The sequence below is a fragment of the Oncorhynchus masou genome, chromosome 22 (genome assembly GCF_036934945.1).
Source record: "Oncorhynchus masou masou isolate Uvic2021 chromosome 22, UVic_Omas_1.1, whole genome shotgun sequence".
Classification (NCBI taxonomy): Eukaryota; Metazoa; Chordata; class Actinopteri; order Salmoniformes; family Salmonidae; genus Oncorhynchus; species Oncorhynchus masou.
The window spans coordinates 23,608,931-23,632,197 of NC_088233.1; the positions used below are offsets into that span (position 1 = coordinate 23,608,931).

At 41.5% G+C, this 23,267-nt stretch overlaps 1 long non-coding RNA gene, 1 other non-coding gene and 1 pseudogene across 2 annotated transcripts; 2 read left to right on the forward strand and 1 right to left on the reverse strand.

Annotated features, from left to right (window-relative positions):
* The window catches only part of LOC135508799 (DNA polymerase subunit gamma-1-like), a 28,334-nt pseudogene extending 25,030 nt beyond the window's left edge, over nt 1-3,304 (reverse strand).
* Nucleotides 186-258, forward strand: trnar-ucg (transfer RNA arginine (anticodon UCG)). Its single transcript has one exon. It is a non-coding gene; the product is annotated as a tRNA-Arg (tRNA).
* A 1,143-nt stretch (nt 3,305-4,447) lies between the features above and the next one.
* Nucleotides 4,448-22,770, forward strand: LOC135508677 (uncharacterized). The gene is made up of 4 exons (XR_010450838.1): nt 4,448-4,620; nt 6,579-6,841; nt 8,479-8,759; nt 18,942-22,770. It is a non-coding gene; the product is annotated as an uncharacterized LOC135508677 (long non-coding RNA).
* Nucleotides 22,771-23,267: the final 497 nt, after the last annotated feature.

Here is a 23,267-nt window from a genome sequence, read left to right on the forward strand (position 1 = left end):
AGACCAGGTATCTAGCGATATCCAGTGGCAGGGATGACCTCCCTTTGCGGAAGTGTGTAAAATAAAGCGAATGGTTTGCAAAGTACATGGCCAGTATTCGACGAAAATACGTTAAATAAATCAGTCACTGGCTAAAACTAATAATATTATCGAATATTACAGCGTGTTTTCATAAAATGCTTAACGGCCTCGTGGCCTAATGGATAAGGCGTCTGACTTCGAATCAGAAGATTGCAGGTTCGAGTCCTGCCGGGGTCGTCTTTTGGGGAAATGATTGACGGATAATGTACCTTAACATGCACGACTTGCTTCGTCAGTCAATGTGATGATCACGGATACAATCATACAACAGGCTATATAGTATGGGAATCAACGATATGTTCTTCTCTTAGTTATTCCTGAATAGAAAAATCAATCTCTTGATAACATTCTGTGCACTTCATGCTCTTTGCAAAGTAAACTTGCTGGGCTATTCAATTGATTTGGCCTTCATCCTTAACCAAAGTATGATTTTAAAAAATGTAAAAAATTCTTATTGAAAACCATCGCTAGGGGTCAGTCTGTCCATTCAAACAGAAAATATACCTCCATTACCCTCTGCATGAAGGAAGGCACACATCAATAACAACATTTCAGAACGAATTAACACAACTGGGCTTTCATTGCTTTAATTAGATAGGCCGATATTCATTACAACGTCATGATAGTGATAGACCCAGTAGAATGACCTTACGTTTATTATATGTCAATTTCTCGTGGCATAAATTTGTATTCAGCTATTTGGACTACATGTGGGCATGTTGTAAGACATTTTTTTCATAATTTCTGTCAAATGTAAGCCTACATAAAAAAAAATGCATTCAAATGTTGCCACTGTGGTGCAAAGGGAGTGGAATGCGTGGACACCAGTAGGTCACAGTCTTGTAGCTCTGGTAGGGTCACCGGCAAGAACTTGGCCCCTGCCCTGCTCCATGTGCTTTGTTATAGCTGGGTCAGCTGACAGTGTCACGAACGATGAGCATACATCAGTGGGGCTAGCTAACAACAATGACAAGAAACTGCCTGCCATGTGTTGAATCATAAGTGGCTCGTTTGATCTTGTTCTTGATACCAAGTCTTGTTTTGAGGTGTTTTGACTGCCAAGTCTATGGCTAAAATGTGCAAGCTAACCAACAACTGTAACAATGTATTTGAGAGAAATGTGTGCATTGTGCAACTTTGTTTTCAATAAACAGTGGAGACAAAATATAGCTTAAATGTCAACAATCTGAGAAGGGGGTTATCAAGGCACAAGGCGAGACCCAGATGCAGACACAGGAGGCAGATGGTTGGAGTCTTACAATGTTTAATAATCCAAAGGGGTAGGCAAGAGAATGGTCGTGGACAGGCAAAAATGTCAAAACCAGATCAGAGTCCAGAAACAGGCAAGGCTCAAAACTGGGAGGACTAGAAAAAGGAGATTAGTATAAGGAGTAGGGGAAAAACACGCTGGTTGACTTGACAAAACATACAAGACGAACTGGCACGGAGAGACAGGAAACAGGGATATATACACTGGGGAAAATAAGCAATACCTGGAGGGAGTGGAGACAATCACAGGAGCAGGTGAAACAGATCAGGGCGTGACAGGGGGTAGCTGCATCCCAATATGGTGATTGGAGTATGGGCGGGTGGGTGTGTCGAAAGGAAATTAGTGGGCGTGTGGAAAGGAGTGGGTGTGTCAAAAGTGCTCTGCTATATGTTTGCTGGTTTTGATTGAGCTGTGTTTTTTGGGGGTCACTCAACTAGGACGTTGTACCGATTTTTGTACACCAGTAATGCCCATTTGATGTAGACTTCAGTTAGAAGAACAGTTTGTGCTGACCGAGTTTGAAGTGGAGGGCGTACAGGGCTTAGCATGTCTCTCAAGGAAGCTAAAAATAGATTTTGGCTTGGAAAAGTTATATTTTCAGGAGGCAATAATTGTTTAAGGGGGGAGAAAGTAGCCACGCTTTGCCTTGATGACAGATTTGCACAGTCTTGGCATTCTCTCAACCAGCTTCATGAGGTAGTCACCTGAAATACATTTCAATTAACAGGTGTGCCTTGTTAAAAGTTAATTTGTGGAATTTCTTTCCTTCGTAATGTGTTTGAGCCAGTGCAGTTGGAAAAACCATCAAGTGCTATGATGGAACTGGCTCTCATGAGGACTGGCTCTCATGGGAAGACCCAGAGTTACCTCTGCTGCAGAGGATACGTTCGTTAGAGTTAACTGCACCTCAGATTGCAGTCCAAATAAATGCTTCATAGAATTCAAGTAACAGGCACATCTCAACATCAACTGTTCAGAGGAGACTGTGTGAATCAGGCCTTCCATGATTTAATTGCTGCAAAGAAGCCACTACTAAAGGACACCAATAATAAGAAGAGACTTGCTTGGGGGAAACATGAGCAATGGAAACATGAGCAATGGACATTAGACCGGTGGAAATCTATCCTTTGGTCTGAAGAGTCCAAATTTGAGATTTTAGTTCCAACCGCCATGTCTTTGTGAGACGCAGAGTGTAGTTCCCACCGTGAAGCATGGAGGAGTAGGTGTGATGGTGTGGGAGTGCTTTGCTGGTGACACTGTCTGTGATTTATTTAGAATTCAAGACACACTTAACCAGCATGGCTACAGCAGCATGGCTACAGCAGCATTCTGCAGCGATACGCCATCCCATCTGGTTTGTATTTAGTGGGACTATCATTTTTCTTTTCAAAAGGACAATGACCCAACACACCTCCAGGCTTTGCAAGGGCTGTTTGACCAAGGAGAGTGATGGAGTGCTGCATCAGATGACCTGGTCTCCACAATCACCCGACCTCAACCCAATTGAGATGGTTTGGGATGAGTTGGATCGCAGAGTGAAGGAAAAGCAGCCAGCACATGTGGGAACTCCTTCAAGACTGTTAGAAAAGCATTCCAGGTGAAGCTGGTTGAGAGAATGCCAAGCGTGTGCAAAGCTGTCATTTAGGCAAAGGGTGGCTACTTTGAAGAATCTGAAATCTAAAATATATTTTGATTTGTTTAACACTTTTTTGGTTACTACATGATTCCATATGTGTTATTTCATAGTTTTGACGTCTTCACAATTATTCTATAATGTATAAAATAGTCTAAATAAATAAAAACCCTTGAATGAGTAGGTGTGTCCAATTTTTAACTAGAGTACTGTATGTTTCAGTAAGATTGGCTTCTTAGTCTCACGATGTTGCGCCTCTGGGTGTAGAAACTCTGATAATAGTGCTCAATTTTGCCCCTAGTGGCCAGTTTTGAAGGCATTTCCTGACGTCCTCAGGACATGGATAGACATCCAATTTTGACGTCAATTTAGAACCACCTGGTTGATTGACTTTACAGTTAAACCATGCAAGGTGGTTAACTGTAGGCTACACATGCTCACAGTTGTTTTGGTGAGATAGACAGTCATGTCCCTTTTGACAGGAAATGAATATCCAAGCTACAGTTATTTGGACAAAGCCATTCTCAAAACATCACTCATATAGGCTGTTTAAACACGCATTGGTCATCTATTTAATTGGAAAGTTTATAGGGACATATATTCAACGTACACCACAATAAGTGTTGTTTGTGTTCACAAACAAAATAAACACCAGAACATTGGACCAACTACTGAGAGAAAAGTCATCATTTCATTCATAGCAGATTAGTCAAATTGAAAAATAAAGTCTGAGTTCAAATTCCACCAATTCAAATAATATAATGGCTTCGAACGTCAGGGAATCAAATACTCCCATATAGGAATTGAGTCATCATTCAGCCATAGATCAGTTAGAATTTAATGTCACTGAATTTAATGTCATTAGGCTACTATGACATTAATCAATCACCTACGTGTACGTTGCCATATTGTAATCAATGTTGCTGGATGAAAAATCGCCTTTTACGCACCAGTTAGGCCTCGCATAAATTATTATAGCTATCAAGTGAAACTTACAAATACCTCTTAGTTTTGTGTCTGCGTGATGGCTTTCCCTATATGGCTATGTGATGGCCTACATTTATAGAGTAAACATGAGTCATAACGTTTGTTATAAGAAGCCATAACTGGGAATCACCAAATATATTATACTGTAGATTGCTCCGTGTAGATTGCATTGCCTTATCATTACCGCAAGCATACAATAACGCTTCAATAACCGGCACATTTGGATTCCCAAGGTGTAGCAATTGGCACTGACTTGATAATGGAGTAACTCAATAAGTGTTAATAAGAAATGTAAAGACTATATACCCGTGGCTCCCATGCACCTTACGAACACATGCGCACATAAAAACCATTGGTTACATCTGGTTCTGTGATTGGACATAAAACGAACTGTCACATGAATGACGTCACGGCGGCCGTAAATTGTCAACAGAGGACGCGCGCAGCAGACGAGTAGAGCTCGGAGGACTATTGAAGGAGACGGACTAACCCGGAGAAGACCGTGCGTATTTATCCAATGATTGGATCGGCAGATGAAGAGTGAGACCGCGAATTAGCCTGACATAAGCACTTGGAGGGAAGATAGAACTGAAGACTAAATAAAGGGGATTCCAAAAATATATTTCTTCATCTTGGACCTAAAACACAAGTAAGCCATATCAGCATCACTAAGAACTGACATGGTATCTTATTCCATGGATTGATTGCATTTTACAATGAATCTGTTCTCTCGTCATGTCCATGGTCTGCCTGCTACCTTGGATGTGTCTGATTTGCTGGTGGTCGCCTTTTACTTACAATTATCGGTTTTTAGTTGTGCCATGTTTAGAAATAGGCGTGCGCTTCTGGCATCGGTGACATTGAGCAGATTGTGGTATATGTTATTTATTTACATCAAATATAAAATAATCCTACATTCTTGTCCAAAGTGTTATAACAATGTAGATCTACTGTGTTATTTTCAGTAATAGATTACAATACAGTAATTGTGTAGGTTATAGCCTTGCTTTTGAGGAGAATAGCCCTTGGTTCAGAAAGCAGGTCATTGGCACGAAGTCTCATTAAAAGTGATCAGGCCTAGAAGCACACAAAGGCAACTCTGTCATATGACAGTCTATTAAATAGGACTCCTTTCATGTCTTGTATGTTTGTAAACGGGTCGGTGGTTTTTAGATCGGGACGTGGTTGAACCGAAGCATGGCAAAGGGCCGAGACCTGTACGATCTGTTCTCCATTTTCATTGCACGTCCAAGTCATCCTCTAAATGTGTTAAACTTCTAAACAGGGACGTATAGGGTATGAGCAAATCAGTCTTTGAAGCTAGTATGCACAACTAGGCCTAGTGTTGTTGTTCTTAAAATTATATACACAACAAATAAGTATTGCGATTAAGAAGACTCCCAGAATAGAAGTAAACCTAGGCCTGCTTTCAATTGTCTATATGCCTATGTAATTTGATTATAGACAAGGACCTGTTAAATTTGGTTGTAGTTCTGTAACCTATTTATTAATGGATAGAAGGAAAATAACTGACCAAATGCAAACAAAACCAGTACGCCCTATGCAGCCTAAACCCTTACACAACTAATTAGTAATTTCGTAAATAGAAATGTAATTTTGCCTTTTTTTCAGTGGAAGCAAAATAGTTTAATTTCTGTGTAAGTGTTGTCCAATTATTTTAGCCAAATTAAATGCAACAAAGCACCTGTTGGTTAGGTCAGTGTCATGCTAATTAATCAACACTTTTCACATCACATTTACTGAATTACCTACTAAGATTACAATTGTCATTTTCAAGATATAACACAATAATATACTATTTTACTAGACTATGATCTCATACTAGACTACAGGAAAATATCCATTATTTTTCTCTCTCCGAGATAAATGAAAACATCTCAAATTGACAAGGAAACATCTCCAAAATGTTGTAGAGATATCCCATAAATTATGATACTTGAATAATTTAATTTGGTGACAGAAAACTATAGGCTCAACATAAACCAGGTCGCATGCGCATATGATACAAACACTTGTGTTTATCATAGAACAAATGATGAACCTCTCTGTTCGTACTGTTTTTTGTTGGTTTTTGTTTTGGTAAGCTACACATACATATATGTTTTATTCAATCAAAGGCAATGTAGTTTTTAACTCGAATCGATTGTAGCGCTAGATATTTTATAGGCTACTTGTTAATGGAACTTAGTTTTGATTATGTTTTATTTGGAATCTATTATAGATATTAGAAAAGTAAATATAATCGAATGACATGCCTATTAATAATAATGTGTATCAGTATAGGCCTTTTTGTTGTCATAGCCTGAAAAAGGTGGTGCTATATTGTAATTACAGGCCAAACTGTATAAACACACTTATAGTCCATGTTATTCCAGATCTTATTGGTCTTTTAAAAATGACTTTGTTGCTTTGCTGTCAGTGTCCTGTCTTCACGCCACATGGACATCTACGAATAGAATAAATAGACATCTCTAGAATTTAAAATAATTATTCCCTTCTTATTTTCGGCCATCATTTTAAAGGAAATGTATAGCCTAATGGTCATAAACATATTTAAATCATATATGTCATTCTTCCTCTCTTAAGGTGTCTGATGAAGCACGCCATCACTACCCGCTCACCAATCCGCCATGAGTCTGAGGCAGCAAGATAAAGTAGAAAATGTGAACCGGAGGTCGTTTTCTGTCTTTGGTTATCTAGCTGTATGAGTGTTAAATACCTGTCATAAAGCTAGATAACCGAAAGTAGAAATTACTTCCACATTCTTGTTCCGGTGGAAAATAAGGCCGAGGGTATGCCTAAAACTAAGTTAGACCCTTTGACAAGTTTCGTCAAGTTCCACCTCAAAGGTAAGCAACACGTCATGTTGTTAATTTTAAAACAATTAACATATTTGTTGGCACACTGCTTCCAATGGAATTGGTACAACATTATGGTGTTTTTAATATTTTGTAAAACGCTTACAAATCGAATCAAATCAACAATAAAAAATGGCAGACTTTTTAATTTCAGACAAAAAATATGAACATATGTACGGCCTAGCCTACTTTCCTCCCAACTCACTGACATCGTAAAACATTTCTTAGTTTTGATATGGCCCTCTCGACAGTTTCCTAATGACTATGTTTGTGGCCTAATAAGGACTACAGGCCTCTTTACATTTATAATAAATAAATAGGCCTGATGTTGACAAATGTTTTTCGATTTCGATTTCATTTTGGTTGGTGGCATTAGTCGGGGTTGTATGAATCGGTTTCGATTGGTTGGATTAGTTTGTCTTCTTGGGGCGATTATCCGCGGAGCCTGGCCACTTGGGAGCTGTCCCGTCCGTTCTGGAATATGGTGCTGAATGCTAAACAGCTCGCGCCCACTCGGAGAGAACGGCGCGCGCTCTCTGGCGTCATCACCACCAATGTGTACACAATTAGGCCTCCTAACTGAAATGAATCTCTTTTACAATTTGGCAAAATTTTATAGTAGGCCTATTCCTTGTCCAAGCCATTAGGAAAACAAAAAATGTAAGGATGTTTTAAATAATGGTCAAAGCACTAAGTGTTTCAGGCAGTGTAGGCTATTTGAATAAACAATACACTAGCAATGCAACTGAAGTTGAATGGTTTAGGCCTACTCTAAGAATACACCCATGGGTAAGAAAAACACTTGCAGACTGCAGTTAAAATTAAAGTGCATCTGAGATCTTGGGAGTAATTCTACCAATACCTTGACCTCTACCTCTACCTCTCAATAACAAGGGCAGGGGCATCCGGGATACAGGGCTTGAACATCTGAACTTGGTACTTCACCTACTCTGTATGCTTTGGGCAGAGAATTAAGCAACTGAGATTGTAAAGCCTAGAGAGCTCTAAAGTGAGATGAGTTTTCATTCATCCCCTTAACTACCTGCTGCAGCGAAGCTCACTGTCAGTCCATGCCTGGCTAATTGCTTTGATTCAAATAGGGAGATTGGATTTATGCGAAAAGTCCAAGGTCTTTTTCCTTGCAGGCATGGGCCAAAGCTTTCACTCAGTGTGGTCTTCACAGTATTCTGGGAATTCTGTATGCCATCACAAAATCTTGCAATAATTTAGATTTCCTTTGATTCCATTAATTGTGGTGTTGTTAGCCTGGTTGTATGATGTAAAAGTTATGATTTGGGGAGAGGCTTCTGGGAGAGGCGTGTGTGCGTGTGCTTACCATACAATCTTCCAGAGGCAGCTGACAGACAATTCACCTCTGTGTTAGTAGAATGTTTATTAGATGTATGGTATGAAATAATTACTAAATCACTGTAGAATTTGTTTCTGTATGTTATCATTATAGTGAACTAAAGGAACAATACAGGAATGTTGTGTTCACATTTGTCTCTTATAAATAAACTGCAGAGGTAGTTGCCATGGTTTCAGATCTGCAATAATAACCTCATAACATAGTGTCTGTTTTATTGTTAATTCACATATCCTCTCTCCTCCACCTGCCTTCCTCACAGGCGACTCATTCACAACATGGTGTGATCAAGGAGCACAAATAGGGGACAGAATCATCAAAAAAAGCGAATGAGGAGGAGAATTGCCACACAATACCCCACCCCCTTTACCCACTGGCCTCTAATGCCATCTGTACTGCAAAATGGGAGACAAGAGACGCTGTGCCTATGCCAAGATGGGGACAAAGCCAGATCTCCAGAGGATGGGCACGCTGAGAGCAGAGAGAGGCGCCATCTTGGGAGACATTGCTACAGCACCTAAGATGGCTGGACTGGCATACGACGTGAGTTGCATTATGGTCCTGTGTTTGGTGGGGTTGGGGTGAAAAATAGTTAGTGGGTGATGAAGGGAGGAGGGTGTTCCCTATTTCTCACACCTCACACTTCTTCCCTCGCCCTATCTGATACTACTAATTAGAATAGAAGGGGTTGGGGCGAGGTGGAGGAGGCAGAGGGCTGGGAGGCAAACAAAATGAATGAGCTGGCACCGATTGGAGGATTGCAAGAAAGCCTGCCATTTTCTCTTGTCATGGCGGCTTTTTACTCTTTACTCCCCTCCCGCCCCCAACGTCTTTTCCTGGTTTACAGTAGAGGAACACATGCTGAAGGCCTATTCCTCCCACTCAAGTAGAATATGTTATTCTGAGAAGCCATTGATTATGTTATGTAATAATGTAACCGTATTTTGACAATATAGTTGGTTATTCATTGTTGTGTTTTGGAGGGTGGCAGGGACATTTTTGTTCTGCTAGTGCTAGTGTGGGTTGTGTTGATGGTTGGTTTGCTTGATGCAAATAGTTATTAATTAATTCTCAATCTTCTTTCTCATTATGTTTTTGTTCAGATGAAGACTAATATACAGTGCAGTTGTTGAATGATAATTAATCTAGAATAATTATTTACCTTTTGTGGGAGATTATCAAACACACATCAAGCATGATTTACATTTACATTTTTTGTAATTAAGCAGATGCTCTTATCCACAAAGACTCACAGGAACAAGTTTGATTGTAAATCAGGAAAGGCTCATACTCGGCTGTTAATTGCATTGTGTGTTGCCATTCTCAAATTATTATTTTAGTAATATTAATCTATATAAAATTTAATCAAATGTGTGTGTGTGTGTGTGTGTGTGTGTGTGTGTGTGTGTGTGTGTGTGTGTGTGTGTGTGTGTGTGTGTGTGTGTGTGTGTGTGTGTGTGTGTGTGTGTGTGTGTGTGTGGTGTGGTGTGTGTGTGCATGCGTGCGTGTCTGCATCTGTGTGAGCATAGTTTACTCATAAATTACTCCCACATTTCTGTATATATTCTACTCCCAAATATTGGTGATAAGACCATTACAATCACAAATATTATAGAAATAGCATTGCATATATTGCACAACTGCCTTGATTCATGGTTGTTGCAATGGTTGTGTGTGTTCGCCATCCTAATCAAATGGCTTTCAATGTATCCACTACTGTGGTAATTAAGCTCTATGAACATGCAAAACACACTCACACCAAAATCAGACTTGTGTCTGATATGAATAACGCCCTGTGCCCCTGGCTGTTTCTGCCACAACCTGAAACGGGGAGAGAGAGAGAGTCTGCTTAAAGGGCCAATGTGCAGCTGCAGCCTGAATTCGCGTGTTAATGAACAGAGCCTTCCGTTTTCACATTATCATTCAGCCCCACTTTCTCTCCCCCTCAATGGCTGTTCACCCCCCTCCCCCCACCCCACCCCACTCACCCACCCTTCAAAAAAGCCCATGCTTTCCCACCATTGTAAGGGCTGGTGGTGCGGCAGGCCCTGGGTCTAGAGGGCCTGGGGCCGGGGGCCGGGGGCAGGGTGGGAAAGGCCCTCCAGACTATGACTATGAGCAGATGCCACAGACATTAGACTTTCACAGCCGATCAGGAGGGTCTTGTGAGCGACTGAGTTTAATGTGTGTGTGGTGTGTGTTTAATATGTGCATTTGATATGTTGGCTGGGTGGCTGAGGGATGGTGGGTAGGTTTACACAGGATTACACACTAGAGTGCCAGCTGACTATTCAATCTGCTCTGCATGTCTAAGAACGGTGTAAATCCTGTGGACTGGGATATTCTTTGACCAACGTATAGGAGATTTTACTGCCATTATACCTACGTTGACAGTATACACAGCACCAAGCTGGCATATGATAGTAATATAAGTTGAAATACAGGTGAAATGTTACTCATCAATCTTATATTGATTGTATGAGAAACATATTGTATTTTGCGTTCTAGATTGTGTTGCCTTAAGTGATAAAATAGATTTGGAGAAAAAGCCAAGGAGTGTTTCAGTATTATCAGTGGGTCTGACATGCTTCTTCTCTGCCAAGTTCTCCTCCTCTACCTAATTTTTCTCTGGTAAAGATAAAGAAAAGACACTGAAACACTGGCTGTATCAGAGGAAATCTAATGGTAGTCAATTTGGGTGAAGTAGATGAAAAGTGATTGATTGACTGAGCATTGTCAACAAACCTGTGTGTTTAAACAGCGGACTAATCATCCATCTTCTTCATCATGCAGGTTTAACGAATGTGTCGTTTATATTTGGAAGGCTGGTTTCTCAGACCCAGATTAAGACTGGTCCTGGACTAAAATATACTTTAAATAGAGAATATCCAATGAGCATGCTTTTCAGTCCAGGAACAGTCTTAATCAGAACCTGCCCATAATGTATTGCCCTTTTTATTCAGATGAATGATACTCACAGCTCTATATATACTGTAACTGCATTAGGGCGATTTGTTTTATGTCTATACAGCATAAGTGGAGCTATGATGGAGACAGAAAGAGAGAGACAATTTGCTCATATTATACTTAATCTCTTTTTCTATTAAAGTGGTGTACTGTGTTATAGCAAACAAAGAGAGAAAGAAAACTTGTTTGACAGACAATCTGCTTTTTGAAAAGGTAAAAACAACTATAGAATGCCATTTCCGATGACAGTTGTTCATCGAAAAGGGGGAAAGACAGATGGGTGGAAAGGAGCAGAAAAGGACAGGGAGAGAGATGCAGAGAGATGCTAAGTGGGAGGAGGAGAGAGACAAGTGACAGTGTGTAGAGGGTGAGCTGCCATCTTTCTTCCTTCTGTCTCCCTGCGTAGAGCACAAGCTACTGTAAGTAGGGGAACAGTGAGACGCAGGCTCTTCCAAATGATCTCTATGTGTTGAATTGCATATCAGTAATAAAGCATTAGGGGGATGTGTGTGTGTGTGTGTGTGTGTGTGTGTGCTCGCGTGTGTGCATGCGCGCGTATGTGTGTGCGCGTGTGTGTGTGCGTGCTCGCGGGCGTGTGCGCAGCTCTATGTGACAGATGGTACAGTCGTTGGCAGGGGCACAGTGACGACCGAGGCAGATTTGTCAGGCGGTCTAAATGTATTCATGCTCACTCTACTAGTATTTAGTGAGACACGTTTTTCTTTCAAATACTGGAAGCGGGCATGCATGCATTTAGACCCCCATCCAGCCCCAGTACTGTTCATGCATATCTGTTCAGTGTTCACAGACATGCACTGTTCCCCTATGTGTTTTCTTTAATGATACACTAAGCCATCGTTGCATTAAATGAAGGAAAGAACACAGTTAGTTCATATATAATACATTCTGTCCAACAGTTCCAGATCATATGAATTTAGTATGGAAGTAAAACCTCAATTGTTATCAAAACAGAAAACAGAAAATCAACTCTAACACAAAATACCAAAATGATCCAAAACAAGTCAAATATGGCATAGCTTGATGGTCATTATAACGTGCCAGTATTGAGATACTTAAGGAGTAAGACTTAAATCTGTTCTTTAACAAAGAACCAGGTTTCAATCAAGAATGTGGTCATGTCCATTCAGTGATTGGTCATGGAGGTCAGTGGCACTAAGACATGGTGTCAAGAGGATTTGGGATCTAAATGTTCCCAAGATTCCCCCTCCCGTGTATGGATACCTCAACCATAGATTTGACCTTAATCTCTGAACAAACGTAGCTATCCGTATATTTATTTATTTATTTTTATTTCACCTTTATTTAACCAGGTAGGCAAGTTGAGAACAAGTTCTCATTTACAATTGCGACCTGGCCAAGATAAAGCAAAGCAGTTCGACACATACAACGACACAGAGTTACACAAGGAGCAAAACAAACATACAGTCAATAATACAGTATAAACAAGTCTATATACGATGTGAGCAAATGAGGTGAGATAAGGGAGGTAAAGGCAAAAAAAGGCCATGGTGACAAAGTAAATACAATATAGCAAGTAAAACACTGGAATGGTAGATTTGCAATGGAAGAATGTGCAAAGTAGAAATACAAATAATGGGGTGCAAAGGAGCAAAATAAATAAATGAAATACAGTAGGGAAAGAGGTAGTTGTTTGGGCTAAAATATAGGTGGGCTATGTACAGGTGCAGTAATCTGTGAGCTGCTCTGACAGTTGGTGCTTAAAGCTAGTGAGGGAGATAAGTGTTTCCAGTTTCAGTGCTTTTTGTAGTTCATTCCAGTCATTGGCAGCAGAGAACTGGAAGGAGAGGCGGCCAAAGAAAGAATTGGTTTTGGGGGTGACTAGAGAGATATACCTGCTGGAGCGTGTGCTACAGGTGGGAGATGCTATGGTGACCAGCGAGCTGAGATAAGGGGGGACTTTACCTAGCAGGGTCTTGTAGATGACATGGAGCCAGTGGGTTTGGCGACGAGTATGAAGCGAGGGCCAGCCAACGAGAGCGTACAGGTCGCAATGGTGGGTAGTATATGGGGCTTTGGTGACAAAACGGATTGCAATGTGATAGACTGCATCCAATTTGTTGAGTAGGGTATTGGAGGCTATTTTGTAAATGACATCGCCAAAGTCGAGGATTGGTAGGATGGTCAGTTTTACAAGGGTATGTTTGGCAGCATGAGTGAAGGATGCTTTGTTGCGAAATAGGAAGCCAATTCTAGATTTAACTTTGGATTGGAGATATTTGATATGGGTCTGGAAGGAGAGTTTACAGTCTAACCAGACACCTAAGTATTTGTAGTTGTCCACGTATTCTAAATCAGAGCCGTCCAGAGTAGTGATGTTGGACAGGCGGGTAGGTGCGGGTAGCGATCGGTTGAAGAGCATGCATTTAGTTTTACTTGTATTTAAGAGCAATTGGAGGCCACGGAAGGAGAGTTGTATGGCATTGAAGCTTGCCTGGAGGGTTGTTAACACAGTGTCCAAAGAAGGGACAGAAGTATACAGAATGGTGTCGTCTGCGTAGAGGTGGATCAGAGAGTCACCAGCAGCAAGAGCGACCTCATTGATGTATACAGAGAAGAGAGTCGGTCCAAGAATTGAACCCTGTGGCACCCCCATAGAGACTGCCAGAGGTCCGGACAGCAGACCCTCCGATGTGACACACTGAACTCTATCAGAGAAGTAGTTGGTGAACCAGGCGAGGCAATCATTTGAGAAACCAAGGCTGTCGAGTCTGCCGATGAGGATGTGGTGATTGACAGAGTCGAAAGCCTTGGCCAGATCAATGAACACGGCTGCACAGTAATGTTTCTTATCGATGGCGGTTAAGATATCGTTTAGGACCTTGAGTGTGGCCGAGGTGCACCCATGACCAGCTCTTAAACCAGATTGCATAGCAGAGAAGGTATGGTGAGATTCGAAATGGTCGATAATCTGTTTGTTGACTTGGCTTTCGAAGACCTTAGAAAGGCATGGTAGGATAGATATAGGTCTGTAGCAGTTTGGGTCAAGAGTGTCCCCCCCTTTGAAGAGGGGGATGACCGCAGCTTCTTTCCAATGGGATGTAATGTGTGGGATTTGGTGACCACCACAGAAGGAATTAGAAAATATATTGGAGCCTAGCATTAATTTAATCATATAACTGTTGTTTGAGGTTTCTGGACCTGTTGGATATTTTTTCTAAATTGATTTTATTATTTGAATAAAGTATTTTCTAATGTTTGGAGTTATTTCAGTGATTGAGAGTCAAAACAAAAAGTGATCATGTTTATTTATATAGGCACGTCACTTCTTTTCTACACTGACAGCCTGACCCGGCCAAACCCTACCCCGGCCAAAGCCTACCCCGTGCCACCCAATCACGGCCGGTTGTGATAAAGCCTGGAATCGAACCAGGGTCTGTATTGATACCTCTAACACTGAAATGCAGTGCCTTAAACCATTGCACCACTCAGCAGCCCAAATATGTGTGTTCCTACACTTCCCATTCTCTATACGTATGTTAAGTAGCCCACAAACAGGTAATGAAATAGGTTCAGCTCCCCAGTTACCTCTCTGGACTGCTCTCTCGCTGTGTGGATAGTATAAGCGTTCACTCTGATATATATTAACCCTGGCTCATGGGTCATCTCTGGGTGCGTGCGCATTTATTTGTGGGTCCAATGTGGGTCAGGCTGGCCTCATCAGTCCTCCTTAATGTAACTCTTGCCGAGACTAATCTAGCACAAAGCCTTGTCTTTAAGTATCTTATAGAGGAAGACACAGGATAAATTTCTATATCCTTTTCAGATTATGTCTGTCTGCCCCTAGTAGTCCTGGAGCAGGGGTCTTCTGTGCTCCAATGAAAGTAGAGGAGAATTAGGTGACTGAGTTTACAGTACTCTTATACTGTATAATCACACTAGGGGAAGATGAAGTTTGGAGGAGGGAGGATGGGGTGACCTGTTTAAAAAAAATCTTTGTGTATCTCTTAATCTGATTGAAGATTTATAGCTACTGTATAGTACTATCTACAGTTCTGTAATTATTGTGTTTTTCCTTCTCTGAAATACTTCAGGTTTGCGAACTGAGAGAAGCGGGGAACACTTAGAAAGAGGAGTGTCAGTTTTCCAGTGTCAACACTGTATAGATTTCTAACGCTCAGTTCTTACTGATACTGCATACTGGTTCTTTCTCCATTTTGATCATTCTACGACTGATTCTATATTATTTGACCCGATTTATATTTGACAAATATCACCGTCTTATCAAAAGTTATATAATGAGCAGGCTTTTTTGTTTCTACATATTTTTTTTGTATTATGGGTCAAGTTCGTCAAGTTCATATTCATGGCTGTCAAACTGCCTCGTGTCTGGCCAGTGGGAGAGGTGGTCTTGGAGGTGGTGCGGTGGAGTTTTTTTTCCCTTTGACCCCTGCGGAGGTTGCTAGGGGAGGGTAGTGCACCAGTGAGAAGGCTGAGCTGTCAGAGCTATCTAAGACACATCAGCCCCCACCACACACACACACACACACACACACACACACACACACACACACACACACACACACACACACACACACACACACACACACACACACACACACACACACACACACACACACATACAACTCCAGTCTATCCCACCACCCCACTACAACTCCAGTCTATCCCACCACCCCACTACAACTCCAGTCTATCCCACCACCCCACTACAACTCCAGTCTATCCCACCACCCCACTACAATTACAGTCTATCCTTCCACCCCCACTACAATTCCAGTCTATCCCTTCACCTCCCCCTCCACTACAATTCCAGACTATCCCTCCACCTCCACCCCCACTACAATTCCAGTCTATCCCTCCACACCCACTACAATTGCAGTCTATTCCTCCACTACAATTGCAGTCTATCCCTCCACCTCCACTACAATTCCAGTCTATCCCTTCACCTCCACCCCACTACAATTGCAGTCTATCCCTCCACTACAACTCCAGTCTATCTCTCCACCTCCACCCCCCACTACAGCTCCAGTCTATCCCCCACCCCCACTACAATTCCAGTCTATCCATCCACCCCCACTACAATTGCAGTCTATCCCTCCACCTCCACCCCCACTACAATTCCAGTCTATCCCTCCACACCCACTACAGTTGCAGTCTATCCCTCCACTACAATTGCAGTCTATCCCTCCACCTCCACTACAATTCCAGTGTATCCCTTCACCTCCACCCCACTACAATTCCAGTCTATCCCTCCACCTCCACTACAACTCCAGTCTATCCCTCCACCTCCACCCTCCACTACAGCTCCAGTCTATCCCCCCACCCCCACTACAACTCCAGTCTATCCCTCCACCTCCACCCAAATCAAATCAAAATGATTTGTCACATACACATGGTTAGCAGATGTTAATGCAAGTGTAGGGAAATGCTTGTGCTTCTAGTTCCGACAATGCAGTAACCAACAAGTAATCTAACCTAACAATTCCAAAACTACTACCTTATACATACAAGTGTAAAGGGATAAAGAATAAAGATATATGAATGAGTGATGGTACAGAACGGCATAGTCAAGATGCAGTAGATGGTATCGAATACAGTATATTCATATACATTTGAGATGAGTCATGTAGGGTATGTAAACAAAGTGGCATAGTTTAAAATGGCTAGTGATACATGTATTACATAAAGATGCAGTAGATTATATAGAGTACAGTATATTCATATACATATGAGATGAGTAATGTAGGGTATGTAAACATTATATTAAGTAGCATTGTTTAAAGTGGCTAGTGATATATTTTACATCAATTTCCATCAATTCCCATTATTAAAGTGGCTGGAGTTGAGTCAGTGTGTTGGCAGCAGCCACTCAATGTTAGCGGTGGCTGTTTAACAGTCTGATGGCCTTGAGATAGAAGCTGTTTTTCAGTCTCTCGGTCCCTGCTTTGATGCACCTGTACTGACCTCGCCTTCTGGATGATAGCGGGGTGAACAGGCAGTGGCTCGGGTGGTTGTTGTCCTTGATGATCTTTATGGCTTTCCTGTGACATCGGGTGGTGTAGGTGTCCTGTCGGGCAGGTAGTTTGCCCCGGTGATGCATTGTGCAGACCTCACTACCCTCTGGAGAGCCTTACGGTTGTGGGCGGAGCAGTTGCCATACCAGGCGGTGATACAGCCCGACAGGATGCTCTCGATTGTGCATCTGTAGAAGTTTGTGAGTGCTTTTGGTGACAAGCTGAATTTCTTCAGCCTCCTGAGGTTGAAGAGGCGCTGCTGCGCCTTCTTCACGACGCTGTCTGTGTGGGTGGACCAATTCAGTTTGTCCGTGATGTGTACGCCGAGGAACTTAAAACTTACGACCCTCTCCACTACTGTCCCATCGATGTGGATACGGGGGTGCTCTCTCTGCTGTTTCCTGAAGTCCACAATCATCTCCTTTGTTTTGTTGATGTTGAGTGTGAGGTTATTTTTCACCCCCCACTACAGCTCCAGTCTATCCCTCCACCCCCACTACAACTCCAGTTACCCAACCCCCACTGGCACCCCAACTTCAGACACACAATCTAACCCACCATAGGCACACAGTTCACCCCCAAAACCCAAGTACTCAGTCTACGCTCCATAGCTCCAGTCTGGCCCCTCCTTCAATCTACCCCTCTGTAGATCCGTGTAGGGTAACCCCCACCCTTGATCCCTGTCTAGACTCTACCTCAAAGTCTACAACAACATCCTCACCATATAGAAGAGAATCCATGCATCCTCGGCCCTACATTAAAACTTTTCCCTCTGCCACTCACTGCATGCTTTGCCTACAAATATTTGAAGTAGAATGCTTCTGTTGTATTTGTCTTATATTGTTGTGTTGAATTGAGGATTCATTTGGATGGCATAAACCTCCAGTGTTACAGAACCACCTTATGGCTGTGGTAAGGCCAGGACAGATAACAGTTTTACTTTCAGTGTAAAATAACTGATATGTCAGTCTGTATGTGCCAGTGTTTGCGTTTGTAAGTCTGTTCGTGTGTGTGAGTGTGGTCCCCTTCGAGGTTGTGCCCGTTCAGGGGAGGGGTCTTGCAATTGAAAGGGTCTCTATTTGCATACGCTGCATGCCGTCTGAGAAGTGGGAGCAGTCAAAAATTATATCAGAGGTGGACAAAGAGAGAGAGGACAAACCCTGCATTGTGGGGCTGGTGAGAGAAAGAGACTTTTTGAATGGGTGAGTGGGTGAAAATTGACAGAGAAAGAGTTTGGGCCGGCTCCCTGAAGTGATTAAAGCCTACAGAGCTCCATTCATACAGAGTTAAAATGGAGGAGAGGAAACGAACACAGTGCAGTGCATGCAGGGCCTATTTGCTGAAATAGTGAAAAATACTGTTTGCATTTTCAGGATTGAATAAATGTTTGAAAGTGTCTAAAATGAACAAAAAATAAAGATGAATTATGTTATGGTAGCCTAAATAACGATAGTGGACTGTGGAGGTGGCTATCATGTTGACCAAGGATCTGGCATTGTTATAGATTATGTAAGTGTTTCGGGTAGGCAGTGAAATGCATTTATAGTTAAACCTTGTAGGGTGTCGTTCAGCTTGATTGAGCATCTGAGCTTCCTATAAGCTTGCCAATAAGCTTGCATACATGCGTGTATGCATGTCTGTGTGTGTGCTCGTGTGGTTGTCTATTAACTGCAGGTTTTGTAGCTCTTGTCCTCATTCTAATGCTAATGATTCTTAACCATTTATTTCTGTCCTATATTCTCAGGTTTGGATGTGGAGTGGTCAGTAGGTAGGGAGATTCTGCATACTCTATTGGTGTTCCTGGTACAGTATGGACCAAACCACTAAACAACAATCAGACTATTGGAAACCATCTCTGTCACTGTCATACAAAGTTTATACAACCAGAGAACCACGACAAGGAAGAGGGAAGATTTGTGCAATTTAGTTTTATTTGTGTTTTTTTTTTGTTAGCAATAGGGTAATAGTGTAATGATTTGATTATTTTTTTAAATTGTATTTATATACTACAATGTGTTTCTATTTGTCGTTGTTACTTCTTTTTGATATTTATTATTTGAGTCTTATTTTTGTATATATTTATATAGTTTTAAATGCTATGATGATTTGTGTTGTTCCAAATGTCTGAATAAAAATAACAGTTAGTGCAGAATGGTGCTGCTTTTTTTGGGGGGGGGGGGGTTCAACCAGGGAGCCATTAAAGCTAGAACTGCCACTGCTTAAGAGATACGTTGGCTCCCCCCCAAAAATCATCTCCTTCCATAGAAGAATGGGGGTGGGACAATATCTGAAAATACTAATCTCAGCACCCAGAACCAAATCACAAGAGACTAGAAAATATTGGAGAAATCTGATATTTCTTTCATGGAATACATTCACACTTTGACTTTCACTATTGATTCATTTTGTTGTTATTTTACTGTGTGTGTGTGTGTGTGTGTGTGTGTGTGTGTGTGTGTGTGTGTGTGTGTGTGTGTGTTTGTGTGTGTGTGTGTGTGTGTGTGTGTGTGTGTGTGTGTGTGTGTGTGTGTGTGTGTGTGTGTGTGTGTGTGTGTGTGTGTGCTCACATGTGTGCGCCTGTGCGTGTGCATGCATGCAAGTACAGTGCCTTCGGGAAGGATTCACACACCTTTACTTTTTCCACATTTTGTTACGTTACAGCCTTATTCTAAAATGGATTAAATCGTTTTTCCCTCATCAATCTACTACACACAATACCCCAAAATGACAAAGTAAAAACAGGATACTTTTTTTGCATTTATTAAAAATAAAAATGTAAATATCACATTTACATAAGTATTCAGACCCTTTGCTCAGTACTTTGTTGAAGCGCCTTTGGCAGTGATCACAGCATCGAGTCTTCTTGGGTATGACAATACAAGCTTGACACACCTGTATTTGGGGAGTTTCTCCCATTCTTCTCTGCAGATCCTCTCAAGCTCTGTCAGATTGGATGGAGAGCATGGATGTACAGCTTTGTCCGGGCTCTGGCTGGGCCACTCGAGGACATTCACAGACGCCCGAAGCCACTCCTGCTTTGTCTTGGCTGGGTGTTGTCTTTTTGGAAGGTGAACCTTCGCCTCTGAGTGCTCTGGAGCAGGTTTTTACCAAGGATCTCTCTGTACTTTGCTCAGTTCACCTTTGCCTCAATCCTGACTAGTCTTCCAGTCCCTGCCGCTGAGAAACATCCCAACAGCATGATGCTGCCACCACCATGCTTGACCGTGGGGATGGTGCCAGGTTTCCTTCAGACGTGACATTTGGCATTCAGGCCAAAGAGTTCAATCTTGGTTTCATCAAACCAGAGAATCTTGTTTCTCATGGTTTGAGAGTCCTTTAGGTGCCTTTTGGCAAACTCCAAGCGGGCTGTCATGTGCCTTTTACAGAGGAGTGGCTTCCGTCTGGCCACTTTACCATAAAGGCCTGATTGGTGAAGTGCTGCAGAGATGGTTGTTCTTCTGGAACTCTAGAGCTCTTTCAGAGTGACCATCAGGTTGACCAAGGCCCTTCTCCCCTGATTACTCAGTTTGGCAAGGAGACTATCTCTAGAAAGTCTGGGAGTCTTGGTGGTTCCAAACTTCTTCAATTTAAGAATGATGGAGGCGACTATGTCCTTGGGGACCTTCAATGCTGCAGAAATGTTTTGGTACTGTTCTCCAGATCTGTGCCGTGACACAATCCCGTCTAGGAGCTCTACGGACAATTCCTTCAACCTCATGGCTTGGTTTTTGCTCTGACATGCACTGTCAACTGTGGGACCTTATGTAGACAGGTGTGTTCCGTTCCAAATCACGTCCAATCAATAGAATTTACCACAGGTGGACTCCAATCAAATTGTAGAAACATCTCAAGGATGATCAATGGAAACAGGATGCATCTGAGCTTAATTTCGAGTCTAATAGCAAATGGTCTGAATACTTATATAGATAAGGTATTTCTTTCTTTTTTTTCTTCTAAAACCAGTAAAACGCTTTGTCATTATTTTGTGTAGATGCTGGGGATTTTTTTCCAATCCACTTTAAAATAAGGCGGTAACATAACAACATGTGTAAAAAGTCATTGGGTCTGAATACTTTCCCGAAGGCACTGTATGTGGATGACATTGCTGTATGTGTATGTGTGTGTGCATGTACGTGTGCATGCGTGTACGTGTGCATACATGCAACTATGTGGATGACATGGCTGTTTACAAACCCTGAAGAAAGTGATTTCGCATTATTTTCAATTGAATTATACAATTTGCATTGTACAATGATAATTTGTGTCTTGCTTCATGTTTATCAACATTTTAAGTGAAGGCAAATGTAGGGAACCAAAATAACACATTGGGCGGGGAGTAGGACCAAGGACACCTGCCCCAAACTGGAATGAGAAAAGTAGCACAGGAGTATGGTGATGAAAACAATTGTAATCTACCATGCTGCAAAAAAACTTTGAAGCTGGCCAGTGTCAACTAAGCAAGCAACCTATAATTTAGCCGTCTTGTTTAAGTACATTGGTACATTGGACAGCGCCACAGGAACAACACTGTTGAAATACAATGGGTTAGGCTTCAGCTCTTTTCTTTTGCATTTAGGCTTATAACACACTAATGTATGCAGGCGGGAGTAAAAAAACAATTGTGGACAAGACAGACGGTGCGTTCTGGAAGTGGTTCTTATCAATCAGGTTGTCTGGTATTTTGACAGATTCACACGCAAATGTGTGAGAAAGAGTCTCCGCGTGACCCCACCGCCAGCTGCCATGAGGCTACTGAATGGCAGTGACGTGAGGACCAGACGTTTGGACGTGCACGGAATCCGCCCCATTTCCCGGTGTGTGGGAAACAGTAGGCCTTCCAAGCACCCGCCTTACGAAATTTCCCCTGATATTAAAATTGGCATTTGCAGGGTGGCAGGGTATTTTGTACTGTGTTAAAACGTATGCCTAGACAACATACGAAAAAGTGATAGAAAATACGAATTCAGTATTTTCGTGTGTGAATTTCTATGCCTCAGACACGTGATAAAATGTCAATTAGTAGGCTGAATCTAAGGTAATCGAATATTCTCATATTTAACGTTATAATTTCTGAAATAGGGTAAATCTGAAGTTAGAATCGTGTTTTGATGGAGTTGTTTACTCTGACAAGAGGCTGCTCCTAATTCTTGATTTAACAGACTTGATTAGTGACACCATTTGTTTTACACCAAATCTGGATTAGGATTATACAGTGTAGGTCTGATTTGATGGACCCTCCAATATCTCACCCTTGACCTCAATCAGTCCAAATTCAACAACATGTGGACAGGAGTAAGGTCAAGAGGGGATTATTTCTTTGTGTTGTTATAGTCAAAACATGTTTGTTGGTGACAGACAAAATGTATTAAATTAATGCTTATCATTGGTATTGTTGATAACACTTACAAAGTTGTCTAGGATATTGCTTAATTTATGTTGAAAAACTGTGCAAATATTGATGTTTTGTTGGAGTGAAATTATTGAAATACATTGAAATGTAATACAATTGCAGAACTGTTATAAACTATGATTATTCATTTCGATTTTTTTTCTAATAAATATTTTCTTAAATTGATAAATCATGATATTTTCTTTCATCTCCCAAAGACAGAATTTACACAACTGCACAAGTAATCTTACAAATTGTGCATTTACTGTGACATTTCACATGTATTTCACATGTATAAAAATATTTCCTGAAATATAAGGCAGCAAGCTCTCTTCATCATGAATATAATGGTCTATATTGTAGTTTATGATCACAAGTGGACGTAATTTGTCTCATTTGACTGGACAACAAAGGAAAACACAGAAGAATTTATATATGTATATTATTATAATTTAATGTCATATTTATTTATTGAAAAGTATGCCTACTCTCCACCTCCTTTGTTAGTATTGAGTCAGTTAAATTAGCAGCTTGAGGTGATGAAAGCATACTCTTTGATGAGACAAAGTGGGTCCGAGGCACATGGACCTGTTGGTATAATGTCCTTGTGGCGGCTAGAGGTTGGGGTCAGGAGGTCAACCTCTGGACAGTCCCCCAGAGGACAATAAACAGTGCCAGCGA